Here is a 6,117-nt window from a genome sequence, read left to right as displayed (position 1 = left end):
ATGGACGAAAATAGGACAATTAACTCTTCTGAAAAAGATGCATTTCACCTAAATATGAATGCATTTGAGAATTTTGTTTCCTGATTTGCATAAAGCTGTGTTGTTAAGCTTTCTTGTAAACTAATACCTTCCAACATATTTTTGATAGTTTTTAAGTAATTCATAAATGTAGGAGGGTATCGTTTCTTTTGACGTTTAGTGTATTTTGTTATATATTTGGTCGATAAGGGGATAAGATTTCAACATAAAACACACTAGACATGACAGAACTGATACCGGTACATGAATAGTTTCAGTGATTATACTTAACTTGTACCACATTATGTGCACGTTATCACTTAGAATCTCTGGACAAGTATATACACATGTGTAGGTCCAACGCAAGATTCTCTGGCTTGCGTTCTGAGTGCCATTAGTTTTACGCCGCTTTTAGCAATATTCCAGCAATATCACGGCGTGGGACACGAGAAATGGGCTTCGCAAATTGTACCCATGTGGGGAATAGAACCCGGGCCTTCGGTGTGACGAGCGAACGCTTTAACCACTAGGCTACCCCACAGCCCCTTGCGCTCAGATGGTCATCGAAATGTTGTACAACAACTCTTTGAAGTCAATGATGTACCGTTGTCCATTCAAATTATGCCTGATCGACACAGGCACAATCTTTACAGTCATCAAAGAACCCCGCAAAACGGTACTTGCTCCAAGATATTGGACTGTGCATATGCAGTGTTTCACACGAGCTCGGTCATCATTCATGAACGAAACAAATCGACTTTCGTCCGACCATTGGATCCTTCCCCCATGACCTCTAATTGTTGGACAAACGACGGTGTGGAAACCACTCTGTTTTTTACACGCCACTTGACAGGAACGAATGAAGCATTGTGACTCTTAGAAGGGCCGTATCCTTCCTAGGAGTTGTCATCGTGGACGGCCTGAACACTGACTGTCCTTAACATCATTAGTTTGCTGTGTATTCTGGCCAATCGGCTGATAGTCCATGAAGGACGACCAACATCTCTTGCCTTAATACTATGTCAGCGTTATGTATACCAACAATTTGCCATCTTTGATCAGTTGTCAGTTGAGGAGGCCCCGTATTTGATTATCAGCAACGAAATCAATTGTTTTCGAAGTATAAACTCATCAGGTCATCGAGCTGTTCACTGAAACTTGATATTTGCTTGATGACGGTTACACGTATTGTACGTGATACGCACCTTTGATTCTAGCACGTGCATATCTGAAATCAATGTATGGTACGACCGAAAGTCAAAATAATCGTGCAGACAAGCATGATTGTGATATGAATATAGATGGTTATATATGGTTATAAAATTGTATACTTAGTAAGTATCTACGAATATAATGTGGTTGGTCATATTGTTGGTATTTACTCAGTGTGCGAACGATGATCACAGTCGGAGGCCTGGCCATCTTCAATTTCCAGACCGTTATGTCTCCACAATTGTAAAATTGGCAAAAAATATGAAATCACTTTCTGCAGTAAAGTCGTATTTCTTGAATCATTTTGAAATTATTAATATGCCTGTATGTGACTGACATAAAACACAATATAAAGTAAACAGCGTCACATGTCGTCGGAACCCTGGCTGTGACATGTGTTTACTTCCCCTGCGACCCATTGCGTCTCGTGGTTGTTGGAATGATTTTACGTACGCTTTACTCGTATCCCAAACTTTTCATAAAGAGAATTTCGCTTAGCCCTGGCTCCTATTTGCCACGATCTATATACACACATAAAGAGCATTTGTTGAGAAACCGAATTTAGGCTGATCAATATAATTTGATATACATATATGTAAAGATTTGAAGACATGCAATTAAGTTATGGGTTTCGACTTGTTTTGTCTTTCGTGAAAATACCGAATCTTAGCCATTGTGAATGGAGAAACTGAAACATCTACGATGTTATGTTACATGCATGTCTAAGTACCAACTCCAGCACAGTGAAACTGCGAATGGCTATTTAGATCAGTTACGGTTCCTTAGAGGATACAATCCTATTTAGATAACTGTGGCAATTCTAGAACTAATACATGCATCAACGGTTTGTACTTGTGCTGCAGAAAATGGTTGGTGAGTTTAATGATTAAAATGATTACATTTTATTCAAGATTAACATTCAGCAGTTGCAGTACACGGTCAGTTTGAACCCATCCATGTTAATTACGGTTCTTCTGCGCTTTAATATTCGCCTGTGGCTCCACCCATCAACATCCTCAGGCAAAGTGGTTTCGGAAGCAGACAATGCGCTGGTCGTCTTCGTGGCCTGTGATCTATTTAGCAATTTGTTCAATATGTCATTTACAACTGATGACATGAAGCCGCAGGAGCTGTAGAACAGCGTGTTGTGATCCCTGTGTATGCATCGTCAGTTGGGTGCGTTTCGAAAATTAAATAAAGGACAGTTTCGTATCATTTACAGTCTAAAGCATCATCCTGAAACAGGTGTCCAGGCGTGATTACTACTTGTAAGGTCACACTCATGTGAAATGTGGTTTTCATCCCGTGTCTGTTCGTGTTGATGACCGAGACCTATTGCCGTTTACATGGAAGACTTAATATTACAAATGGTGCGTTTTACCATTGGGACTATCTTGCAGCCATTGTATTACGTGGAAGACTTCCTATTATAATTGGTGCGTTTTACTATTGGGACTATCTTGCAGCCATTCTACTTTAACAAGAAGCAACTTGATTTCGAAATTTGGCGGCATGGTTGTTGTAACTTTGGAAGATTTCTTGCTTATGGCTCCTAATAGACTGTTTCATCACTTTTGCTGAGACAATATTAACTTCGAAAAGTGAACTTGAGGGTAGTCTCAGTCAACTGTAGTTCAAGAGTTTGGAGGGAGTCATCCAATATAAGGACAGTTGTTGGCAATATGTATGTAACAGAAGTCATTGATCAAGAATATTGCAAACAAGTCATTAATGTTTTGACGGACAATTCCGTTGTTTTGGCATATAAAGACACAAAGGCACAAAGGAGACATGATAGCAACTGACCAGCAAAGGCAATCTGGGCAGAAGCAATAGCCAATCAAACTTCGAATCGTCACATCCGATCCACAACACACGTTACTGGTCGGAGAATGTTGACGATAATGCAAATGTGAAGAGCGCTGTAAATAGTTTAGAATTACACAATCAGCTGGGCGAATATGGTCTTTCAACTGTTACCGAACTGGAATATGGTCTTTTCAACTGTTACCAAACTGGGGCTCCTTTCAAGAAGCAACCTTTACTAAGGTTAACCTTAACTCCCTTTCTTTAACACTGCACTAAGGTTACCTTAGTGACTTACGATCACCTTAGTGCTTTGTGAAAGGAGGCCCTGATCCTTAACCTAAAGCCCAAAGCGCACTGGACCACAGCATACGTTTTCCTGGTATTTTCATTTTTCAAACGCGAATTTCATTCAATAATAATGTGCGTAGCGTACTCCTTTTTCCCAGAATGCTTAACCGCTCTTACATCGGAGTCCATCAAATAAACTAGCAGCAGGTCATTGATAGGAATCCGAAATTGTCATGTTTCAAAGGAACGTGGGGGAAAGGATCCGAATATTTTCTATTAATCCGTCCAATCCTTTTCAGTGTGGCGAGGGTGCGCGCGGCTGACAGTTTTGACATGCTTCACAAATACGTATTAACTATCTGAAACACGGCCACGGCACACGCTTGCGAATCCGAAGTAACATTATCGAGTGCTCGGCGTGGACGGCGCTCGAAGGTGAAGACGCGGTTATGCTAGCAGATCCGAAGGGATCCGTGAAAATACATATTTCAAAACCAGGCGCAGCACTTACTGTCAGAATGGGCCACGTCAAAAACTTGGATCGGATCACCAAGTCAAATATGGAGTGTTTTCCCCACAACTGCTGTTATGTATGCAGATCGAAGATTGCTTGTTTACATACATACATACATACATACATACATACATACATACATACATACATACATACATACATACATACATACATACATACATACATACATACATACGTACATACATACAAAGCACTGTGAGCGAAGACGCTCGTCTTTGTCTCGTATGTCCCAAGAAAACGACAATCACTCGTCACAACTAAAAAAATATGTGACATAATAAAAATAATATCTTGAATTGTGTACATGCACAAATATTAATTATATTATGTAACAACAATCAACTTAGCGCGTTTACTATTTGTGCGTCTGGGAGGTGAGGAAGGAGATGGGTGTGTGTGTGTGGTGGTGGGGTGGGTGGTGGGGGGTGTAATTGCAGTGGTAATTGGGTACGGGTTGAATGTGCGCGTGGTTGGGGATATGCCAATTTTTAGTTCATTTGCTATAGGTTGACTGTGGAGAGAGAAAAACCATCATCTGACTACTACTACTTACTACTTACTTATTTAAGTGTATTTACAATTTCAATGTCGGAACGGGGGATTATTTTTAGTTTCGATCCTTGTAGATAAAATGTTATCTACCACCTGCAGACAAATTCCCCCAAACCACTATGCAACAGTTAAAGAGATCCGAATTCACAACTGACCCATACAGCGCAGCGCTGCGCCCTCCACAACACGGCGCGTGCAAGAGATAGCCGCTAATTCACATACGGACGGATTGAGTTGGTCCTACGGGGACGTGCCTCTTTAGGATCCGAAGCTACGATGAATATACACATCTCACTGTCGGATCCGAAATTAGCCGCGAGCCGCTTTACGCGACAAGAATTTGCATCAAGCGAGCATAAAATCCGAATAATGGTCCCTCTAAGCATGATTGCCTCTTCCCAGCTGCTTAGCGCGTGCAAGAAGGTACTATGTCCCGATCTTACACATTTTCACAACTACTTTCATCAAATCCGTAAAATATGTACCTCAAATGCAGACGAAGCTCCGCAGAAAAGTAGTACACGGAAAATAATAAGGAAATAGCTTCGCGGGTCCTCACAATGTGAGCGCAGTACGCCGGCGCCGTCACAGATCCGAATAAGAGCAGAGTGAAGTTTCAAGCTTTGTGGATCCGAAATTACGATGGCGTGGTGCGCGCAGGTTCGCCCAACACTCGCAAGGCGATCGGGATCTCCGTAGCGGGATTCGGGCCGGGATTGGGGACGGGATTTTGTTATACGAGCGGGATGATGAGGCTGCTGAGCAAGACGCGAGCTGCTGAATGGGGCGCGGAGCTGACTCTAAGTCACACAACCGCCACGTCCTTCCACGAGGAGAGGTTTTGGCTTGTGAGATATGGGGAAAAAGACATTTTGCGATAAAGATGCTTACTTGATGTACTTGATGTACTCACACGGCAGTCCCAAAGTGAATTTAAATATCATGTCATTTGTAAAACTTTACCCATTGTTTCAACTTGACGCTTCACTTTAAAGCTTGTTAATTTGAACTATTAACGGCATGTTGCTATATATAGCGGGGAGGGAAAAATGGCTACGCTACCCCACCGCCCCCCGTGAAATCAGACGCATTGTCAATCCAAACTTGATACCGTCTGATTTTGTGATTGACCAATCAAATTGGAGCATTTCACGTAGCCATGGTAGAATGATTCATTAACCTGTGCTGTGCCGTCTCCATCCTTTCTGGCACACCGGGCTGTTCCTCTCTTTGCACCCCTCCCTCGTACCAAATAGTGAACCGAGTCAAAATTTTGATGATAGTTTGTTAAACAACTTTCTTATTTTTAGGACATAAATTCTGCAAAAAAATCACAGAGTTGGTCTGATGTTTTGATTATGATCAGTGTTTCATTGAGTATTATATGTCTATTAGTTTTCGAGTTAGATCGCAATTCATCGGTCCGCTTTTGAGCCAAACTAGAGTTTGACTATGGACATAATTTGCAACAAATGTCTGTAAGTAGAAAAGAAACCGACGTGGGAAAGTTTTAAGGAATGTTACGAATATCAATTTGTCTACATACAAATAACACAGCAGGGTAAAACAATAACACATTCCACTCGATCGCGACTCCCAAGTTGCAGACGCCACGGCATTGTAAACAGTAAAATATATTCAATAATCGGTCCCTTATTCACAGTGATAAATTGTTTCTCCCCTATCACGTGATACGTCTTTGG

The sequence above is a fragment of the Haliotis rubra genome, unplaced genomic scaffold (assembly GCF_003918875.1).
Source record: "Haliotis rubra isolate DU_JTF1 unplaced genomic scaffold, ASM391887v1 Scf404, whole genome shotgun sequence".
Classification (NCBI taxonomy): domain Eukaryota; kingdom Metazoa; phylum Mollusca; class Gastropoda; order Lepetellida; family Haliotidae; genus Haliotis; species Haliotis rubra.
Note: the sequence above shows the minus strand (reverse complement) of the source record.